This window comes from Motacilla alba, chromosome Z (assembly GCF_015832195.1).
Source record: "Motacilla alba alba isolate MOTALB_02 chromosome Z, Motacilla_alba_V1.0_pri, whole genome shotgun sequence".
Classification (NCBI taxonomy): Eukaryota; Metazoa; Chordata; class Aves; order Passeriformes; family Motacillidae; genus Motacilla; species Motacilla alba.
In genome coordinates this window covers 13,066,975-13,090,786 of record NC_052046.1, presented here as the reverse complement: position 1 = coordinate 13,090,786, position 23,812 = coordinate 13,066,975, and the positions used below count along the sequence as shown (strand labels likewise).

The window sequence follows — 23,812 nt, the reverse complement described above, 5'->3', positions numbered from 1 at the left end:
CTCCAGAAGCTGTTTTGTCTAGTCATTAAACTTCAGGAGAAAACTTTTATCCCTGGAAGCACAGAGACAGACAGCTGTAACTAGATTTAAGAGAATGTCATTAGCATTGGTTAAGTGCACAATATTTTTGAAATGTCTTTTTAGCTTTTATATGGTGGGACCATATATAAGAGTGCACTTTGTGATACCAGAACCTGGTAAAGAGACTGCTGTCCTAAGGTCACTAAACAATCCCATATACTTACATCACCTGGAAGTCCCCTGTGGCTGGTTTTGTTCCTTTTGATAAGCTGAACTCTGAGTTTTGAGTGGCATTAGCAGGTAATGCAGAGCAGTTGCAGCCCCCTTACACAACCCTGGTCACACCAGCTAAACATTGCCTTTACTGATAGCATCAGTAATGCAGTACAAAGAATGAGTCTTTTCTCCACCTCAACCTCCCCACACAAGGTAGAAGAATTAAAAAAATGGAAGGTGCCCTAAAATCCCATCTCTTATGAGAAGGATATGTTAGTGCTGCCATGATCCACCCTGCCAGTGGAGACCTCTCAATCCAGGCACAGGGTGTGAGCAGTGAATCCTGGGGCAAGGCATGACAGAGGCAGGACAAATGCACACAACACCACAGAAACCCTGGACTGCCTTGAAACCTATATGGCAAGGCAAGGAGACAACACAGTCCCAGTGAGGAGAGAGATGTTACGGGTATGCAGAATACACACAAAACTTCTCCAAAGTTCACCAGAAATATAACAAAGGAAATGACTGGTGTGGGGCTGGGGTGGAAGAGAAATACAAAACCTAAATGGCTGATGATGACCTCTGACCTAAGAGAGGTGTAGAGCAGATCATCAGAGGTCACTTGAAAGGGATCACAGAAGTCAGTAGCATTATATGAACTAACATCAGCAGAGAGGTTAGTTTCACATGTATATTATAAAAGTGCTAACTATGTCTATGAAAGATACATGAATTACCCTGTAGCTGAAAAGGGGTAATGGTGTAAAGGGTAACTGTAAACCAGAAATTATGCTGTGCATTCATATCCCAAGCATATTTTATGCATTGCCTTTATTGGAGTCATATGTGCAGGACAGTCCTGTTATCAGGATCATCCTCTCACTTGTGTGTCAGAGCATGTATTTTTATTTCTTTTGAGGCCAAAGCCATAGTTGAAGGGTATGCTGTGCTATTAGAAGAAAATATATGAGGAGAATGGAAGAACAGACAAGCTGAAGCTAATGCATATCTGACGGAGAGGTGCTGTAAGGAGCCGTGTGGGAGCTGTTCATCTCTGTATAAGAGGTAGCAGTTCAAGAGAAGGGGGATTTACCCCAAACTTGCAAGTAAATTATAGTACTTAGCTAAGAGAGAGATATTCACCTTTTACTGTTTTTTGCCCTTCCCTAACTGGACAGGAATCATCAGGGGAAAAAAGGAAATTTTGTTTAATGAAGTTGTGTGCTTATTTCAAGCAGTTACTGATCATAGGAAAACAGAAAGACTTACAGGAGACTGTAAGCACTGTCCTGGTTAGTGACCAGGAATGGGTGAAAATGGAAGGACTTGAGGAGCCCCTCAGGACAAGGGAAAGAGCAGCAGAACCTCCAGTGCCTCAACTCTGACAGGCATGCCAGCAGAGCAAGCAGCTTCTTCAGTAGCATATGAGGACACTACAATTTTTGAAGAGACACTGGAAAAAATTTTCTAGTTCAGACCTGCTCTCATGCTGTGTACTTAAGCCTGAAGGTATTCTTTAGTTTAATTATATAAATTGTTTTGCGAAACAGAACATGAGAAGTGGTATACAAATGGCTGACAGAGTATGAATGGCCATGTTGTTTTGATGGATTAAAGGAAAAGGAAAGTTTATTTTGGATTATCTTTTGAGAAGAGCTATCACTCAATTTCAGGCGAATAAGGAAAGATGTGGCTGCATCTTATTTCAGTACTCTTTTGTAAATCAGTCAAAAGATTACAGACTTAATCCAGATAAAAAAAAATTCTCTATGATTCCTCTTCTTATCCAAATTATTAGGAGACGTTCTCGTGTCAGCACTATGGAGTGTGGTGGAGAACATACATTATTGTGCCATGGATTATTTTCAGATTGTACATAGTAGTTATGGCTTGTGAATTTTCCTGAACACAGGAGAAATACTCATATGAGTTGCTCAAAGTCTATTGCAGAATACTGAATCTTCTTACAGATGCTTTATTTTTACAAAAATATTTAAGGGGAGACCAGAAATGTCAAGATTTGATTTCCTTGGGTGCTCCTCTTCAATTGTGATATTTCATATTCATATCAAGCTTGGAAGGTGCACTGCTTGCAATTTCACTTTTGGAATTAGAATGCTGAAAGATTTCAGCTCCAGCATTTTAAAAACAGAATATTTAAGAGTGGAGGAGTTGTTAAAAATAACTTTTTGGGCTGTCCCAAACCTCCCCCAAGAGGGAATGATTGTAGGAAAGGTCTAGGTCCATTTTTAGATGAATCATAAATTATACACTCTATCTAGTAGTTAAAGGGGGAGAAATGCAGAAAAATGTAACCTTTTGACCCTTCCTTCCCCAAACAGCTAAAGTTCTCAAGAAAACATGAACTACTATAAATATTAGTCACTCCCCTTAGAGCTTAATTTGCTGCTTGAAATCCTGTTACAGAGCCTGCTCTTTGTGTATGAAAGAGAGTATATGCCACTTTGATATCAGGACTTGGGGAACATATCCATAGTATGGAAGGCAATCCTCTCTATAGATGATCACACTCAGAGGTAGGAGAGGTGGCTTAATTTTTAATTTGGATGTTGACCCATGAGATGGAATGGCAAGTTAGTACCAGTGATGAAGTGCAAAGAAAGAATAAATCCTATTACAACCTCATGGTTTTATTTAGAGTTCATAAAAGGAGCTTGGTGGGAAAAGAGGGAAGGAGGAGAATCTCAGTTGTGATGTAGGAGTATTTTAAATCAGACTGCAACATGCAGCACACTTTACATTTACAGCTGAGACAAAGCCTCAAGTTAGAATTAATGTTGCTCTTAATGATTGTTCTCACATTTACATAGAAATCAAGGAGGAAATTTCCATCAGGCAGATGAGGATCCAAGCTCTGGGATGAAGTCCCTGATGACTTTACTGTGATGCTGGCCGCTGAAAACATGCCACAGGCATGCCCAGACAAATGGAGAAAGATTTCCCCTGTGCGGGTGGCACTGGCACAAGGACAGCAGTCTGAACTGTTGACATTTTGGAGGACATTTCTCAGAGCACTTGAACTGGCAGCATGTAAGCTGTCTTTTTATGAACTACAGATCTTATTAATAAGGAGGGACTTGTCTTAACACAGGTCGGGTAGAGTTTCTTAAAGCAAAGGTAGCCATGTAACACATGCCAGATGCCAGAGATGTACATATTCCATCCAGATAATTATATAGCTTAAAAATACATGCTCCTCCTTAATATTGTGCATTTTTTCATTCAGACACTGCATATGCTTCCACCCACTACATTTTCCATCTGTATCTTCACCTTATCTTGTCTCAGTATAATCTTGTATTTGCTATCAGGATTGGTTTTACACTACTGAAATTTGCTGTATCTTTGTTCTTAGCAAAGTATTCCTTAATAAAGTATTTCTTTCTAACAAATATGGAAATTAACTGCTTTTAGATCTGCTCTGTACTGCTCCTGCAACAATTTACAGGTATGATAGAGAGTCATTGTGTGGCACTAACAAACACTCAGATCCTTCTTTTCTCAATGAACTGATCCCTTCTAAAGCACAGTAGGGCACTTTGTTAACTGAAGTGTCAAATTTCTTGGAAATAGTATTGTCACACATCTCTCAGAGAAATAGATCTGTCAATCTGCTGCCAGTTAACTATGTCCCATATAGTTAAAGCTATTTTAAATATTCTTGGAAAGAAACTGTTGGGAAAAATATTTAATAAATGGGTATTCAACATAAATAAAGCAGAAAGCTACTGGCATGCATTTATTATTGTTTGGAATAACTTAACTTGTCAAAGGAGTTGGCAAAGAATTTAAGTAATATTTATCTTTAGGGAGTAATGCATAATAAAGCCATTCCACATTTTTCATTGCTCTGCTTTTTTTTAAATTGGAAATGCTCAAATATAAACTTCTCATAATATTTAGTCCTAACATGTTGCTGAGAATCAGATGCAGGTTGATACAGGAAAAGATATACTAAAACATGAATCTGACAGTAGTTCCATAAAAGATTTGGATTTTAAATATTTTTGAAGCTGAAAATTATGATTCATGTCTTTGACTAAAAATTATATTTATAAAGGCCTTTTGATTCAATGGTGGGAGGAAACGAGCCCATTATTTTGCATATTATTTTCTGGGGATGTTCTAGGGGACAAGCTTCCTGTTCCTTCTTCCATGGAAAAGCTTCTTTAAAGTATTAAAAGCTTCTTTCCAGTATTAAAACACCATATGCATAGATACTTTTTCTGAATACAACATGTTTACTCTAATCCTAAGAATGATCCATAAATAGGTGGTTTCAGAGGAGGCATCCTGGAGCCATTTTCAGCTGATGACTAACAGCACATGGATCAGTAATCTCTTCAGAAACTATTCCATTCGAATGGTTCCAAGTTGCAGGAGCAGACATGGACAGAAACCACAGGCAAAAGGAAGGAGTCAACTTCATACTTCTCCACTAGCAATGAAACACTCAAATCTGAAACCAAGAACAGATTCTAATTCTCAGTTTCAGATGTTCAAAGCAGAGAGCTTAGTTCAGGTACGTTGGTAACGTAAAGAATGTTCTTAAATTATTTTGTTCGAGTAGGTTTGTGTTATTCAGCCTATTCTATATGGTATCAGCCTATTCTATATGGTATGTCTCTCCTTTCAGTCAGTCAGAACTGGAGACTTTCAGCTAGACTGCCAGCTTGAGGTAAGGAGTGTGTGCTGGACAGAACAAAAAGGGCAACATGTCACCCACACAACCACACTGTCTGGGGGACACCCCTGCAGCTGTTCTTGGTTTAATGCATTTAGTATTGAGGCAAACTCACAAAATTCAAATTATCTGACAAAATCTATTTTCAAGAAATTTTATGCATGTTAATAGACTAGTTTAAATAAATGGGATGGTTTGGCTGGCAAAATTAAATTCATTCATCAGAATTGAAGATAAGGAGGGTGGTGAGGAAAGATTATTACAGTAAAAGGCACAGGATAGATTTTCATTCACTAATTTATTCAAAAGTATCAACTAGGACAGAAACAATTAGTCATCAAGTACTGTTATAAAAGCTTAACAAACCTAGCCAGGCATGAACAGATTAATAAAAGGTTTGTGGTGTCTCCTGATCGAACCCCTGCAGTGAGGTGGCACACCAAGTTAGCCTGTAAACTCAGCTCTACCCCTTATTGTAGAAATAACAATAAAAAGAAAATACATAATGTAGCAAAACCAGGGGTACCACAGACTACAAACACAGTATGGAGCTGAACCACACTCTGAGCATCTCACTCCTTCAGACTGGGGGCTTCTGGTCACGCCTGCAGGTGTGCTGAGCCACTAGCCCTTGAGGTTGGCCAAGACAAATGTTAGTGCACGGGTTTTTAAAGTAAATAAAAGGGACTCTACAAAATAAGAGAAAGCAGCCAAAGTATTTTAGATTTTCCAGTGATCAAAAGTTTAGAACTGTCAGAGCATAAAAAGGCTAGCAAGCCAATTTTCATTTGCTCTGTCTGGTCTGATGCAGAAACAAGTACAAATTTGTACAAAACATACTACTAATTTTTTTTTCTCTGCAGACTTGTCTGCAGCAGTTTTCAGAGGCTATTTATGTTAAATATGCTAGCAGAACCACCAGTTTCTCTGGTAAAGAGAGATAAGGTTGTCCACTCCCATTGCCAACCCTTTCAAAGGAATGCCTTCATCATCCCCTGTTCACAGAGACAGCCTGGAAGCAGATACCTGGCATGAGATGGCTGCTGGAATAGAATTCTATAATTCTCCTAGTCTACATATCTGCTTTCTTTAGGGCCCTCAGTCTGTTTCGGAGAACAATTAAATAATGTATTCTGACAAATCTGTAACGTACTCTGGTCTGATGAGAAGGGTAATGCTTTTCCCAGTTGTCAAAAGGCAACAAATTCAAGTCCCAGGATTAATGACTATTCCTAAGCATAAAGCAGAAATTTGATTTATCTAAAAACCTGTTGGCCAGCTGGCCCATCCATTGCCCTACTCTCTGCCTGCCATTCCTAACAGACAGAATACTTTTGCTTTTTCCTTCTGGGTCCAGACAAAACCCTCTGAGGTTGTAGGACTGCATGCTGCTGCGCTGAGAATAGATGGAGGGACTTAGAGTCAGAACATACGCAGTGGCAACTGACTGCACTGGAAATAGCACTGTGACACAGCATTATATGTGCATGCACATGCATACCCCGTTTGAGCAGCATCTGTCTAGAAATGAATTGAGTACAAAAGGGAAAATGCAGTGGAAGCCTAGACACATACGTATTTGTCTGGCTCCAAATTTTCATGAGTTTATTAGCACAGGGTTGAAAAAAAGTTTCCACTACAAATTGCCTGCAATGAAAAAAAAGTTTTTAAAATGTCAAACCATTTCTCTTTAACTGACTCTTTCAGGGGCTAAATTCAATCCTATTTTTTTCCACATGGAAGGAGAAAGGGAAATGGAGGTTAGGGGATGCTCCAGAAATTGTCACTGGCAATGAGGCCTGGCAGGATACATCCCAGACATCCTGGCCCCAGTGCAGCCAACAGAGCATCCTTGTCCAGCAAATTAGATGCAAAATGCTTTATTTCAGTGGTGAGAGACTGAAGGCCTGAGCACCCAAAGCACTGCTCCACTTCAGCCCATGCCTTTGCATATGGTGGGAGACCATGCTTACAATTCTGTGCTCTAGCATGTGCAATTGAAGATGCCACCAGAGTTACAAAGTTTAGACCCCAAAATTGCAGGTAACCATGCTAAGCTAAAGGTCACTTACAAGACACTCAACTATGGCAGCCAGCAGAAAAATACCCAATATGCTTGTAGAGACTATGAGGAATATTTCAACCCTACCCCCAGACTTCGAATTTTGTATCAGTTCACAAAGGCCACAAAATCTTGGACTTTTGCAAGAGTAGAGACAAATGGCCAGATGGAATGTGCCCTATTAGAGCTGTGCTACTGGCCTTATTCTATGTGATGGGCAAAGGGGAAAGAATGGAAACAAACCCCAGATTCAGTAATCCTACTCTTTTGTACCTGGCAAATTCTTAGGAATTTAAAACAAATCTGACAGCTACTCTAAGCATGCTAAATAAATAAAAGCACTGGACATAGTAAAGTTTCTCAGCAGCATCATTACAAACAGCAACATATCCCTTCCACTGCCTAGAGAAGCCGCTGTGATAATTTTACATCTCTTAATGGTGGAATCCCTCTTCCTCCTCCTCTCTGCAGAAACATGTGAAGGGAGTTTCTCACAAAACCAAGAGGGATAATCTCTGCCTATAGTTCTTGTCTGCAGTGCTATCACATTCACTTATCTTGAAATCAGAGATGAAAATTTACTCCCCTACCAACTGTACCAGGGAGTTTTAGGTACAACAAGCTGGAAAACAAATGAACAAAACACCAGCAAACCTCTTTGTTTTGAGTCATTGATTTAACAGATTTAATTTGCAAGTACTTCTGTATTTTGAGGTAAATTACAAGTGTCAACAAAGGTGTGCAAATAAACTAGTCATCTTACCTGTGTATACATGATAAGAATCAAAGTTAAGAGAATAATTTATATGGTTCTGCTTTCTTTAATTTAATTAATATCTAACTAAGATACAGATGCAAAAATCTCACTACACATTCACTTAAAATTATTTAGTACCTTTTTCCTGTTCTGCATGTTTTTATACTCATTGATTGGTTACAAAGGGCACCATAATAAGTGTCTGCACATTTGCATTTTGCTTGTCATACTATCTATGGTACAACTATTGTGTTGAGGTTCCTTTCCTCTTAATTGTGCATTGAAGTAGCTCTGGGGGATATAAAAAAAACAAACTGCATCTAATTATTAGTGCATCAGAATTAATGTTCCAGACTAAAGTAAACTTTTCATGCCTTAGATATCATTTACAATTCTCTCCAAGAGAGACATAGGGAAATGTTTGTCTGTTTGGATGCTTTTTCATTTCACTCTGAAAATCACAATGAACAAATGAAACTTCACCTGGGAAACAAATGAAACTGCTAATGAGTTCAAATGAGCACATGGTTGATTTCATATTAAAGTGGCTGCTTATACAGATTTAGAAACACAATGAACTTAATGCATGGTTTAGGAATCTTGCCTGAAGTTTAGTCTGGCCCAGATTAGGAGACACCTTTCCTACTGTGAACATTTTCTTTTTTTTACCTAGTGATGAATTCTCTCTCTCTAAGGAAGGTGGGATAACGAGCAGGCAGCTGTGACCAGTGGAAGAAGCAAGGTAAAAAAGAAGGAAGTGACAAAATGGATTCCTACATGTTTCTCACCTTTCAGACAAGACGGTGGGAGAAAATGCTTGCATCTAACATGTAAAATGTTCTGTGCATTTCTTTTTTTGTGCGGGCACAAAAAACCGTTAACAGAAGCAGGGCCCTGATAAGAAGTAGAGTATGAGAAGCACTGTGCATTCCAGTCAAGGTTTGCCACTGTCTTCCTTAGTTTCAGTGAAGTAACAGTCCACTTGTTTACTGGAACGACCAAAAAACATGGAAAACCTGTACTATATTGTGTTAATGGCATATTTAATGCTTTATATATAGCCTCCTGGACTAATCCTTCTTTGAGAGAAATAAAATATTTTAAAAGTTATTAATGTGTTATGAACAGCATGGAAGTAAAAAAAAAAAAAAAAAAAAAGAGTCAACTATGAATTTTATTTTAATATTTGGTTTTTTGCTTTAGAGCCTGACTCACATTTTTAACAATGTGAGTCTTGTCCAGCACGTTGCTGTCTCTTGATTACTTTACAAGTGAGTAGTAGAGGTGGAGACACCACATAGTTTTATTTGAGAAAGAAACCACAGCATGGTTCTCCAGATAGAAACAAAAAAATAGAAACTACAATCAAAAATGGCAGCAGCAGGATCCTGAGAGAGTAAAAAATTAATTCATTGGCATGCTCCCGCAGTTTTTGACTTCCTAAAGAACAAATAATGTAGAAGCCAAATGTTCAACTCTTAACCCTAGTCAGTGTTTCTTCCACTCTAGACTATGTTCTAATTCTGTATGTGTATGTGTGAAGTGTTTGAGTAGATAGCATAAGCTACATTTCATGTGATTATTGCAGAATTCTCTGTATGCCATGTAGGTAAAATAGTTATTTCACAGAAACATGCAGTGAAACTGAAACAATTCATCACCCAAGCAAACCAATAGAAAACACTTGAAACTGAATGATCCAACCACCCAGAGCAGGCCAGGTTGCAGACAGGCTCCAAGCAATCAACCAGACCCTTGAATATCCTCCCATGTGGAGCAAAGTACAGACATTCTGGCAGGCTTGCATGCACTCTGAAGGCATGATTGCCCTATTGCCAATCCTTTCAGTTGTGTGTGTGTCAATTTGCTGTACTGCACTATTTTCTTCTTTTTATCCACTCTGTAAACTTCAACAGCCTGACCTAGATCTCAAAATTAGGTAACTGAGGAAACTCTGTCTCACATGATAGGGAAGCATATAGGTGATAGTACCAGTCTCGCCAAAAGGCTGAATTTAGATATCTTACACAGGGTATGAAGAGGTACCTCTAAATTTTCCCACTGTCCTGGTGGATGTGCAGTAGCATCCTGATGAAAACTTTATTTTCACCCCTATTGTGGCAGAATTAGGCTCCTTCAGTTTATCCTGCTGAAGTTGCTACCTGTTCTGTCTAGAAAAGAAACTTGAATTGACCCAAAATCAAAAATAATCACTATATCACAATAGTAAAGACAATAATTTAAGGAGAAAAATAGTTGGACTTGAATTCATAGCGAGAGGAGATATTAACAGTGGCTTACAGTCAGGCATTCCATAGCCTGGAGGCCTGGCTAGTCCTCCTGCAAAATATGGTCCCTTAGCATCAGAGTTCTTCAGTGCCTAGCTCTCTGGAAATAAAGAGTATTTGAAATTGGAATAAAATATCATTTATGCAGAAAACCCTGAACAGTCCTGCTGTAAAGACTGTAGGTGAGGTGTTCACAAATACCCACCAACTAAAACATGTAGGAGAGCAGGAATGTGTCAGCCCTCCCTGTCAGCCCCAGAGAGCTTGCAGGTGGTTTTGGCTGAGACCACTGGATATTATGCACCATCACCTCTACTTTTTTTAGAGGCGGAGCTTTCCAGAAATCTATCCTCCAAAAGATTAGCCAACTAACAGCCATGAAATCCTACATTGATTCCTGGCTGTGGATGTGTGATGGAGCTGGCTGGTGGTTGTGCTCCAAGATCAGCCTAGTCAAATTGTCTGTGATACTCATTGAAACTCATGAAAGGAACTAGCTGAGGCTGAGAGAAATATCTGGGGCCCTCTGAGTCTGCACACAGCTCATGGTGCCTCTTAAAAGCTGAAATCTTGAAGGCATTTTCAAAATACCATGGTTGATTCCTGTTATTTTCAGAGTCTACTTTGGCCCTGGTCATCATGGTGGCAGGTGGATGATAAAGCCTTCTGTGTTGCCTATAAATGCATGTTTACATACAAAGAATACAAATAAATGCTGCCTTATTTATTTCCTAGGGTAGGCTCCAGGACAAGAACCTGGATAAACACAGCAGCTCTCTGTCTCTAATGAGCTAGCAAACATCAGCTGGTGCCGAACACAGCGTAGAAGGTTCATGCCCAATCTTGTACTGCATTTAATGTTTTGATGAATGATTGGTCACAAGGGAAAGAAGAAACATTGTGCTGCCCTTCAACCGACAAATGCTAACATAATATTTCAGAAATAAGTGGTACATCTAGTAGTAACAATGTATTCAGCCAGCTACACAAAAGCAGAAACCACTCTTTCTGACTGTGCTTGGGAGTTCAGCCCTTTCTTGGTACAGACTCTCGAACAACAGAAACATTTTCTGTGTGTGATGCTACTCTGCATGTGTGCTGTATTTGGGATCAGTGAGGCATTCAGCAGGAGTAGTCTTTCTCCTTGTATCTTTCAGCAAGACTTTGGCCTATTTTTAAATCACTAACTCAGGAGAACTTTAGGCTCAGATTAAAACTGAAATGAAGTTTACTGCTTTACATCAGCAGGCAGGTAGACTTCCCCTCTACAGAGTCAAAATGGAACTCTCCAAGAGAGTCTTGATAACTCCCTTCAACTACGAGTATCAGTGCTTATGGACCTGCCCATAGCAGGGACCATGCCATCAGTTTTCACATGCCTGGGTAACACCTTAATTTGCCTAAGAGCTAACAAAATCAACTTCAGCCAATTAAACAGAGAACCAGAAAAGTGGGACTTTTTCAAGTCCCCAGGCAGTGGGACTTGCTACCCAGACAATTCAACTATTCTGGTACAAATCTGTGTGGAATGAAGATTACCATCTTAGACGAGCCCATGATCTATAGCTAATAGAGAGTTAGGTGCAATACACACATAATTTGGATGTAGGTTCTGTGTGCTGAAGTTTAGTGATGTGGGGTCTGTGTAGTTGGCATTGATGATAGGCAAAAGTCCTGAGTGTGTTTTATTTATTCATATTGCTGAGAAAAACAAACCCCGAAGAATTTAATGCTGTGGTCTACTTATAAATTATTCAGTTCTTGTCCAGATCTCGTAAAGCCCAGAGCCCACTGACCATATATACAGCCACGAGGAACTACCAGTGCATATGAGGACAGTCTAAGAATGCAAAATTATCTTGGTAAATTAAAGCACTATGTCCTGGGGGCAGGGGGAGGCAAAATACCGACCAAACAGAAGCCAGATACAATGAGCTTAGCCCAAATATAAGATTTCCTTTGTCAAGGACAACCAGCTGTACCAGTTCAAGGTGGAGTGTCAGAGTCTAGGGAACAGTCTAGAAAAAAAAGGGTCTGGAATAAAAGTGCAAAAATAGATATGAATTAATGGTATAATGGATTATGAAAAAGGTAAACAGTGGCTCTATGAACAGGAACAATTTTACTTGGCCTCAGTAAAACCACATTAAATTGTTAAATATTTTATTTGTGTTGGGGAAATCAAGGGAATTTCCTTCTTCCTTCTCATTCTTCCCCTTTTCAAATCACTGTGAAGCAAGTGAAGAAAATTCAGAGAAAAACAGAAAGACTAGAACAGAAAAATATCTAGAAATATTACCTCTGCAGAGAAATTGAAAGTGTCAAGAGTATTCAGTCTAGACACCAGAGGACCAAGTCTTCAGATATAGAAAAGCCAGCAAGAGAGGAATAATTTTTTTTCCATAGCGGCTTTAGATAGGATAAGTGTCACAAACTTCCTGCAACATCAAATCTTGTTTTCAGCAGAATCTGAGTATGTGCTGAAGGGAGGAGGATGCCCATATTAAGAGCAGGCTGGGCAGTAGATGTAAGGAGCAGCATGAGCACACTGATGGGCGATGATCTCTTGAAAAATCATGGTTTGTTTTCTGTGATTTCCATGTATATTTCCACCTCATTGGCGTATGTCTGAAATCCTGCTAGAACTAACACCTGACTCTTTACACACACTTGGAGCATCTCTCACTCAGTGGTGATTTCTTACTTTTTTTTGACTCTCAGTTGACTAACTAATTGGATCCTTATTGTTAACTTTTCCTGGTAGTGCATTTTAAGTGGTACTTTAAGTCACACACACATTATAAAATCTCTGGTATATAGTATCCACATTGTTACATTGGTTTGGTTTCCGAGACAGTGCAGTCAGTCCCACAGGGTAGATTCTTTCTTAATCCTTCAGCAATCAGAACTTTTTCTTCCTGATGGGAATTTAAGACTTTTTCCTCTACAGTGCTTAGGAAGTTGCTGATGTAGATTGTGGCCCTAATCCACCAGGGATTAATCCTCTGCCTTTTGACAGGTAAAAAGGGCTCAAAAATGGTAGGAACATCCTGAATAATGAACTGTGAGAAAAGCAATAGCATCTCTGTCTCTCTCTCATTCAAATGTAGAGAACAATTCTTAACCCGTGATTTCCATGACATTCTCAGCAAAATCACCAAAGAGATAAATATGCTGTGTTGCTTGGGCACTTTGAAGATCAGGTTTCAATTCTTGTTTCAGAAAGACAGGAAGGACTGGGAATTCCTGAGAGGCAGGGAGAGATATGTTCTATTTCTGTCTCTTTCTGTCTGTGCAACACCCCTCTCCCCCCATGAGAAATGGGGAGTCATGAACAGCCAGAATGAGCTGCACAAATTTCAGCTATTCCCCAGGAAGACACCAGTGTCCCCCTTGCTCTGGGATTTTTTTCTGCAAGTCCTACATAGGGCCTTTCTGTTGCTTATGAGACAATAATATAAAATCTACCCAGAAATAGATGACCTCCAAGTAACAACTTTTATTAACTATATTGCAGTTGCTGATTTGTTACTATTCTGACTGGCTGCTGCCAATTTCCAAAAAAAAAATAAACTGTTCACTTGTAAAATAATAAAACTTCAGTCTGCTCTTACATAGATTAACTGGTAGATGTAAATGTCACATGGATCAGTCTCGAGTGCAAGAAACTCATTGCATATCAGATACAGCAAAAATTTGCAGGTCCTCACGTTTCAGTGCTGACTCTATGGCTTTCATAAATATTAGTATATTTTTTTCAAGAGTGCTGTGTGCTATTACAGTTCGTTTTAAGTAAACCTTTTGCACTGAGAAAGAGGAGAATGACTGATTTATGTCAAAACGCTCAGGAGGGACAGCAAGGCTCTCAGAATTTGCTTCTTGATAACCTCCAGACATGATGCATGAGTTGGGCTATATCATGTAATCTGTGACATGTGTAAAACAAGGCCTATACTATAATTTACTGCCAAAGTCTATTTTGGGGGATAATTTTATTAGCATGATGAAGTTCTGAGACTACAGATCTCATAGCAGTAAGATTATCTAGATAGAAACTTTGCAATAGAAACCACACAACTCCCCAGGTAAACTGATTCTTGTCTTAAGTAAAGAGCAGAAATGTCTTTTTGTTTGCTAAAAAAATGGTCTTATAAACCAAGCAGCAAAAATGTCGAAAATTTTTGCTAAATTGTGTCTCTTCCTTTATTCTCTCTAGTTTATAAAATATCATCAATTTTACCTATATTTTATCTATCTTTCTTTGTACTTGCATTCTGTTTGTTGTTTTTTTTTTTTTTTTGAGATTTTCTAACAAAAGAGGCAGGTAGTATCTTGCACAAACCAGACATATCCCCCTGTCAACAGTGCTGCTCATTAGGTTAAAAATAACAGCTTTGGTTTTCAGCTGGAGGTAGTGTTCTCAAAAAAAACACCCACAGGTCTCTGAAAACAGCCTTTATTTTTACTTAGTGTGCTTGAATCTGATATTATCTTGATCAAAAAGGACAGACACAGCGAACCACAGAAAAGCTTTTAAAATCATCTAACTTCTTTGCTGCATAAGTAGGCTCAGAATAAGAATCATCATTTTTACATCACCAGTACTTCCTCTGATCTCTTCACCCAACAGTAGTTACTTCCTTATACCTCCTGCAAAAAGTCCATGAAAAATGAGCAAGTATCAATCTATGCTCTGGGTAATGCCCTTCTCAAAACCAACTTGCTCACATTTGACAGCATAGGAGGCTTGATTGACATGTGAAATGCAACCCCAGGCTGGTTTCACTAAGTGCCAAATGGGACGAAGGGATTTTTTGACAAAGCCTTAGGGGAATGGAACGGAGATGGCCAAGGTCACTTTGTTTGAGTCATTGCACAATCCTTACATGGTAGCTACTTCAAATATATCCTTAATGTAACAGGAGAACATCAGACACCCGACACTCTGATAAACAGACCTCACCACATCCTGATTTGCATCCAGACTCTACAGTTAAGCTCTGTTCATTCCTTTCAGCTGTGGTTTCTTCACACATTTCTTGGAGGAAAAAAAAGAGTTGTTCAATTGACATGATATTTTGCAAGACAAGTCCCCAAATTACAAGAAGTTGAGCAACATTTTGGCAAAGATTTTGGTATTTTCTTTCCTTCTTTCGTGCATTCATCTTCGTCCAAAGTAGATCTTCTCCATGACTCTCCTGTCTGCACATACGACTCTGCTGAAGGAGTCTTCACCTACTTTTAATCCATCCTGAACTTTGCAGTTTCCTTTTTCTTTGATTTTCTGTACTAGATGATGTCTTTTCCTTTTTTTTTTATTCCCCAATGATTTTCTTCTGCATTTTGAGGTTTTTCCTCTTTTATTTTTTTTTTCCTCAAGACATGTCATGGTTCCCCTATCCCCCAAAAGGCTTTAGCAATTTTGAAATTGTTAATACTATTATTTTTTCTTCTTAGCATGTCTCATGTCTCACTCAAATGTCTGTCTTAGATAGACATTTATGAGTAAATTTCTGTGTTAATGAAAATACAAGCAAGCATGGACAAAAGCCTACAAACTAAAACCACAAAACTAGTTTCCAATTTTTCCATTTCCAGTAGATTTTTGCATTATTGGTAGTTCTAAGAGTGCAAAGGCTGATTTCCTTATCTGATATCCTTTGAGAATTACATCAGTGAACAGCAATCTAAATTTCTCAGAAATTCTGTGGGAAAAGTGCAGATGGAAGCAGCAATAGGAATATCATAGTTATCCTGACCTTGTTCAGTACAAGCAGAAAAATTTTGGGGTGAATCCATGCCACAGACAATGGAAACCATTAAGTAACACCTGAGTGTAAAAAATATAAGGAAGAGACCTACACACTAAGAACTCTTTTTCAGCATGTTTGGACAGCATGAGTCATGGCCACTGTTGAAAATGCAACTTATGAGGAAAGAACACAATCACTTTTCCAAAGCAGTTAACTAGCTCTCTTCATTTCCAGCAGGAAAGAAGCAAAATGTTATTTGAAACAGAAAATGAGCTGAAAGCTTATGTAACCAGATTTGTAGAAATGATGCAGAAAACCTGGTTTTGAGAATAATGTTAAACAAAGTCCTACACTTCCATGAGAATTCTTCGTGTTTGCAGATGTGCATGTCCACACATACTTTTAAACATGCCTGTCTTCAGTGACATACCAGTAGTCAGGGTAGCAATTCTCAGAAATGTTAAAGCATTTTAACTATTTAGCTTGATTTCTAATATGGTCATCAAAAAATTACCAGGCAGACCAGGATTGGGTTTTGTTATATCAGACAGATGCTTTAACTATAACACTTAGTTTGATAAGATCAGAAACATTTTATATTTTACACACTTCTTATACATACCTTTATGCAGAGGATGAGTACTGAAATATCTACTTTGTTGACTGTTTTTGATATGATGTAAAAACCTTTAATTACTTATTTCTTTAGATTGTTATTTACTTGTTAGGGATTATAGATGGTACAACTATCCTTCAGCAAATTTATTATTCTCTCAAGCCTTTGTGGTGACTTTTAAAAATAAGACCATGGCATGAGTAAACAACTCCATATGCTCTTCTTATTTCAATTTTTAATTTAACTGAAGTTGTGTATATGTGTATAAAATGCTATTTTATTTAAAAATATGAAATTGCTTTTGTTTTTTGTAGAATTTTCCATAAATGTGACCCAAATGAGCCATCAGTACAATCAGTACAAATGAGCAATTGGAACAATCAGTAATAGTAGTAAAATCAAAATCATGTGCTTTGATCTTACTCAAACAGTAAGTTTCACAATTTAAAAGAAAAAAAAAGAGGAAAGTAATATAATCATGGAAATATTAGTTTTATACCCATTTGCCTCAGTAGGGAATTTTCTATTCCAAGCTTTGTCTATTTTTTACCAGACTATTAGCATCATATAGATACTCAGTAGTCCTGCATTTCAAAAACTTGTAGTACAGAGCAGCTTGGATGATGGGCTTTAATTAAGCAAAGTTCTGTGGCTATTTTACCCTTTATTTTCTTGAAACCCAGTGCATTCTATGCAAGGGTACAGAGATATTACTAGGGATTTACTCCAAATAAGTTTCTGGCAGCATGTGCTTCATAACACCTTACAGCTAAGAGCTCCAGGACATACAGCACACACCATGAGGAGCCAAAAACCCAGGCAGTGGTAGTGATGAATGTGGATAACAGTCCTCCTGGAGGTTCCACTGTAGCAGGGGCTAAATGGGAACCAAGGAAACCTCTGGACTCTAACAGCCCTTACTCACTTATTTTTTTTTCCCACAGCAAGGGCTCTGGATTACATGATAGTCCCTGAGGGAGCAATCTGATGCTCAAGGCTTCCTAATGCACAGAAGTCACACTCAATCTGCTCATAAGCCATGAGGGGTGTCCCAGTGAGCACTCTTTGGCAGTGGTTACACGTATTTATCTGCTAGCACATGTGTGTTCTGCCATGTATAATGGTGCAGAGCCTTGAGTTGTCACAACAGAAGAACAAAGGATCTGTGAAATATCCTAATTTATGTCTGGGGCAGTGTTCAGCCAACGAGAGACTCTCCACAAAAAGACTTCCTTACAGAAGCCTATTTGCATCTTCCTGCAGCACCTGACAGCTTTGCTGAAAGAAAATGATACTGTGTAATCTGTCTCTCGGATCTACTCATCAATAGTCATTAATATTTATATAAAGTGTTTTAACCTACCATCAAGTAAATTAATCACAGAATCACTTTACTGCAGGGCATTTTTAGTCTTCAGTGGAGGAACAAGAAGGAAAATGTTTCTGAGAAGTGCCACTTAGGTTCACCCTCATTGTCCTTCCAGGTGCTACCTACTATCTCTCAGTACAGTCCCTCAGTATAAAACATGATTATCCACTTAACCTAACCTTGGTTCTGACATAATGTCAGGAAGTCCCCTTTTTAAAGCTCAGCATCTCTCATCTAACAAAAGCAGCCTTCATTATCCGTACTTCTGTTCAAACATATGTGGAGATTAAAAAAAAAGGAACAAACTCTCAAAGTGAGAAAAATTCATAGTAGGAAAAGGTGAGTGAGTTCACTGCTTTCTCACATGCCAAGTTCTTTTTTTAGCTCTACTGTTTGAATCTCACGTGTTCTACCTTTGTCCTTTGTCAAAGACTTGAAATAAGATATCCAGAGAAGTTATACAGTCTGTGTAATTTGTTACCTGCTTATGAGTTTGGTTAGGTTTTTGTTTGTCTATGTTTGTTTGTTTACTTTTTATGTTGTAGTTTGTGTTCGGTTGATTGATTTGGTTTTTGCTAGACTTCTCTATGTTTTGTTGCTATGTGTGCTTAAAATTTTGTGGAAACCTTTAGCTGAAAAATTGAGTATGTTTGCTGTTAGAGTGAAAGGCTACTTCCTTTCTCCTATGTCACACCTTCATGGCAGTATTTGCACTAGCCAGAAGTATCACCATATCATGCCTCCTCCCTTTTTTACGTTTTTCCCAATTGATGGGTTGAAAACCCCACCATTTAGGGCAGTATTGTCAAAAGTACAGAGTGGGAAGAGATGATCATTACCAGGTGCACACAGATCAGGCCTGGATTTCTCATATTCTTACAGCTTCACATGCACACCTTCAATACACAGCAAGAGTTCATAAGACCTTTTCTGCTCACATTTGTACAAAGGACAGGAGGCCATGGACACAAGTGGCAACAAAAGAAATTCCAACCAGACATAAGGAAAAAAGAATTTCACAATAAGAGTGGTTCAGCGCTGGTACCAGCTGCCCACAGAAGCTGCAGAAACTCTCTTCCTTTAGGTTAAAATAAATAGTAAAAGCCCTAAATGGACAGATATGACTGAAGTAGGCCTTGCTCTTGAACAATAGGTTGAACAGCAATCCTCCTTTCCCAAAAGAATTACTGTTTATCCCTATGGTTTCAGAATCAGTCTGTGCTGGTGGATTGCAGAAATAAAGCAAGAGTGCAAGCAAGTCTCTAGGAACAGGGTAAGTGTGCTCAAGACTTGACATCTGCTACTGTAGGAAGGATGGGAGGTAATATTATGGAAGAGACTCTGGACTGGCAAGAGATTGGGGTGGGGGCAGGTGAAGGGAGAGAAGGGTAAAGCCAATAATCCTTCTATGACTTTGCCGAATTGGGGTGTCAGATCCAGCAGGAGGGAAGCAAGGCAGGAACCAGCAGGCACACTAATTACAGTTAAACTGATTCCATCTCAAGACCTCCAGACATGAATGAGAGATCAGTGTTTTTTCACAAAGTTAAGAATGAAAATGCAAACTACCAACCACAGAGAAAACATTGGAAGCATAACAAGACAACATCTTTTTAACTAAAGCTCAGGATAAATACCTAACTTCAGAGTATGTTTTTTAAAAAGAGGATGTATTTCAAGAAACAGTTCAAACATGAGGGGAAAAAAGCAAACACAAAAGATTTAAACACATAGGAAATTTTGCAACCACATTTTTGGTAAGGAAAAATTCAGACGAGAAAGAAAACAGCAGTGAACACAGTGAAAGAGAGCGTGTCGCATGCTTTGAGCACAAAGACTGTCAGACTAAGAAAGCTGACATAAACAAGAATATAGAATTGCAGAACCACAGAATGGTTTAGGCTGCAAGGGACCTTAAAGATCATTTAATTCAAACATCCCTGCCATGGGCAGGGAATCTTGTATCATGTTGCTCAGGGCTCCATGTAATCTGGCCTTGAATGCTTGTCCAGGGATGGGTCATTTGCAATTTCTCTGGAGACCCCTTTCCAGTGCCTCACCACTCACACAGTAAAGAATTCATTCCTGATATCCAATCTAAATCTACACTTTTTCAAGCCATTAAGATGAGTGACTAAGAGGGAAATAGTCATCTTAGATCAGGAAAACAAGAGGCTGTTTATATGGACTACATGTTTGAATTGGGTTGGGTGGGAGTAAAATCATCCCAGGGCACAATTTATGACTGGGTGAGGTTCAAGATGATTTGAAAAGAGCAAATGAATTTGAAAAATGGAATGGGAGCAGCTAGGACACTGGTGACTTTCCAGCTTAGCATAATTTTTTTGGAAAATGCTAAAATAAAAAGTTGATATATTATAAGCATCCCAAGGATAACAGAAATAAATTTTAAAAAGTGCAGATTTGTCAACAACAAACAAACAAAAATATCTTGTTTTTTATCTGTAACAAAAAACCCCAGTTTTTGACAAAAGGAAAGATACACCAACTCAGGGAGGATCTGTCTGAACCACCTACATTAGTAAAAATATTTAGATTTAGTATCTGTTAGATAAAGGCTAGTTTGAATTGGAAAGCCCGGAGTGTATTAATCATGGATTTACTGTCACACTGTGTAGTTATGCATGAGGTAGTATTTCAAGAGGGTCTGTCCGGGATTTAGGAATAACCAGTGTTTCTGTTATTTGAGTATTGAGGATTCAAATTTGACAGCAGTTCCTGACAAATGGAATTTTTTAAGTTACAAAATACTATGTAGTAGTACACTATAAAAAATTGATTGCAGGTTTTCAGACAAGGTATTTGTTCTTACCACTGGTCATAAACTCTGCCCAAAGCAGAAAAAGTTTCCAAACTTACTGCCATATCTAAATGAAGTTTCATATTTGAGGCAGAGGGAATAATCCTTTCTCTTCATGGGCTGCAGGCAAGTTCTCAGCTGTTTCCCAGGAGACACATAGATCAAGTGGAGAGTGCAGAGAAGAGCTACAAGCAGGTCAGAAGTCTAAAGAATATGACCTGTGAGGAAATGTATTTGTTTATTCTTACAAAAGAACAAAGACTATGGTGAGACATGAAATAGCTTTTGAAAATGCAAAAGAATATTTCAAAAGGGGAGGTAATAATTTCTACCGTGGATAGAGCAAAAAATATAATGGTTACAAACCACCAGCTGGTACATTTGATATAGACCCTGAGACTTATTTTGTAATGGTGAAGATAGCTGGGAACGTGTTATCTCAGGAGTTTGCCAAATATCTCTATCAACAACTATAGGACAGAATCAAGGATGCTTTATGACTAGGTGAAGAATGGTTTAGAAGTATTTGATCCTGGCTTGGAACAGAAAGGTGACCTCTCTATATCTCTTATTTTCACAGCTTTGCTCTCTCTCACTCTGTGAGAATTATATGATGATACAAATGACAAATATCTCCAACAGACACTTTGATTTGGAGAACAAATAATAAGAGCAAGAAAAAAAAAGGCACCATGATTATTTGTTTTAAATCAGAGCCTCTAAAAATACGAAGTGCAAAAGGTTCTATTTGTTGAAAATATTGCAATATCTTTTAAGGAATGATCTCTCCTTAAGTGATTCTTCAAACCGTTGTAATCATGAGACATCTCATAGAACTCAAGGCATACCCTAAATTTATGAACAGGTATCAGATTTTGTACAGTCATGAGTATGGGCTTTTACAGAGGACACAGTTCACCCTCTTTACTGTAGGTCAGGTATCAGAAAAGAGATCTTGCCAATTTGTCCTTGTACATGATGCTTCATTTCTCCAAATATCTGTTTACCCCACCTATTAACAGGGGTAATAATATGCAATGTCTCCAAAGTTTGTCCTCTGATGTTTGTCTGTTTCTCCTCTGATGAGGAGAAAGAAGACAGTGCTTAGTAGTCAGCTAGTCTTTGGTTTGAGAGAACAGTAACACTCTAGTCACCTTCCTGCTGTGGTAGAAGGTTATCCTTTAAACAGTGTTATGATGCTAAAAGGTAAGTCAAAAATTAATAGCTTAAATTTAAAGCTAAGTACAATTGGTAACAAACAGTGTCTTTAATGAGTCCAGTTAATGGAGTCTTCTCCATCATATAAAAATATCCTTCATGTCTCTACCAAACTGCTAAAACTGTAATTTAAAATCAAATACCCAGCTGCTTGCTGGGTTCTCTTTAAACCCAGTATCATGACTTTTCCTGAGCCCACTTGCGAGCATACACATAAGCAGACCTTGGAAAAACTTGTGCTATCATGGCCATATCATCATAGAAAGATGATTTTTAGATGTAGCATAGATATAATCATAGATTAGATAGAAGTAATTGATACTAAGTATTTGTTAGTACAAAACCCACTGTTAGGCCTGTAAACACTTTCAGTAATTCACTGCTACAAACAGTGGTCTATGTTTTTTGCTGAAATTTTTTTAAGTCTGCAAAGGCCTTTTTTAGCAGGCAGGAGAAATTAGGGTCACCCAATTTTCTTCCTTAAAGTGCAAGGCAACTCAGATGAGTTTTTAGACCAAAAAAATCAATGCCATAGAAATAAAGCCTGTTGTTTTAACAGTGAGGATTTGTGAGTTTACTCTGTTGCAGTGGAGTCATTGTTGACAATATTAAATTGATGCTTTCAATCCCCCAGCCAGAATTTTGGTTAGAAAATCTGAATTACAATTAGTTTAAATGGGAGCTAGTTAGTGACTTAGGGACAGAACTGTATCTTTGTCCTGGCCTTCCTCTGCAACAGCAGGCATCTGCAGAGAGAGAAAAACCCATTCCTGTTGGGGGAATGAACGAAGAAAACAGCAAATCTAAGTATCCCCTCCTTCCTGCAGCCTGGAGCATTACCTTCGGAAAAGCTGAGAGGACAGGTGATTCACCTTAGGGGAACCCCAAATCCTATTGGAGCCAAATGGATATCCTCATGGACACCAAGGAAAGAAAGCTTAACTTTAAAAATAAAAAGATATTACCTTACCTTATTTGTTTGGTTGGTTTTTTTTTTGTTTGTTTGTTTGTTTGCTTGGTTGGTTGGTTTATGTTCATGTTTTTTGGTTGTTCAGTTGCTTTTGTTGGGTGTGTTGTTTTGCAGGGGGTGAGGTTTGGTTCTGCTTAGTTTGTCAGTTTTTTTGATATGTGTGTTGTTTTGTCTGATATTTGTTTGGTTTGTTGATAGAAGCTTTTGGATGAATGGGATTGTTGTGGAAAAGACCATGTAGGTTCAAGGAACTACCAATTATGAGACCATACCTCTGGGGAAAATGCCTTAAATATTTTAGAAATTAACTTTTTTTTCTATTTTTCCTTAAAAGAAAATTAAACAAAGAATAACTACATAATTTTTGACTGGTGCATATGATCACCCTTTTTGAAGACCTGTTCTTAGATGAGCAGGCAGGTGAAGATTTGCTGGGAGTAGGATAAGATTAAAGAAAAATTCAGTTATCTTCTTAGTAGGACCATATCAGGACAATGTGGCTTTTACTGCAGCACATTAACTAAGGTAGTGTTTGTCTCATATGAAAATTCTGGCAAGTTCCAACTGTAATGTCAAGATGCCAGGAAACTCTTCCTCCTAGCAATGTGTTGCAAGCAACAGCCATCAGTCTCCTACAACAAAACTGCTCTGGTGCTGATTGTCCCTACTTTCAAGGGAGGGTCTGCTAATTTGCAACACAGAGTGATGTGGTGTGGTGCTGCAAACACAGGAGGCAAAGCACTTCATTTTTTATCCCCTTCCTTTCCAAGACTCTGACCAGTCCTTGAAGAGGGCATGCGCTCCTCTTAACAAGCTAACATTTTATAATGTGACATTGTTAATCTTCAAAGTACAACCTTGATAAACACTGCATCAGCTGCTCTGAAAAATGTTTATCTCTGAGGTTCAAATATTTTGCAGGTGGGTATTTACAAACATGAAGTGTATCAAGACCAAAGCAGAAGGAGGCAGATGATGCTTCATAAATCATCCTCATGTACAGAAATGCTTTG

The 23,812-nt window shown here is 38.4% G+C and overlaps 1 long non-coding RNA gene across 1 annotated transcript in view; it reads left to right on the top strand.

Moving 5' to 3' along the window:
• Positions 1 to 22,789, top strand: part of LOC119696021 — a 38,413-nt gene extending 15,624 nt beyond the window's left edge. Inside the window, exons 3-4 of the long non-coding RNA XR_005255482.1 lie at positions 19,000 to 19,063; positions 22,657 to 22,789. This is a non-coding gene — a long non-coding RNA (uncharacterized LOC119696021). The remainder of the gene's footprint in view (positions 1 to 18,999; positions 19,064 to 22,656) is intronic.
• The last annotated feature ends 1,023 nt before the right edge of the window (positions 22,790 to 23,812 follow it).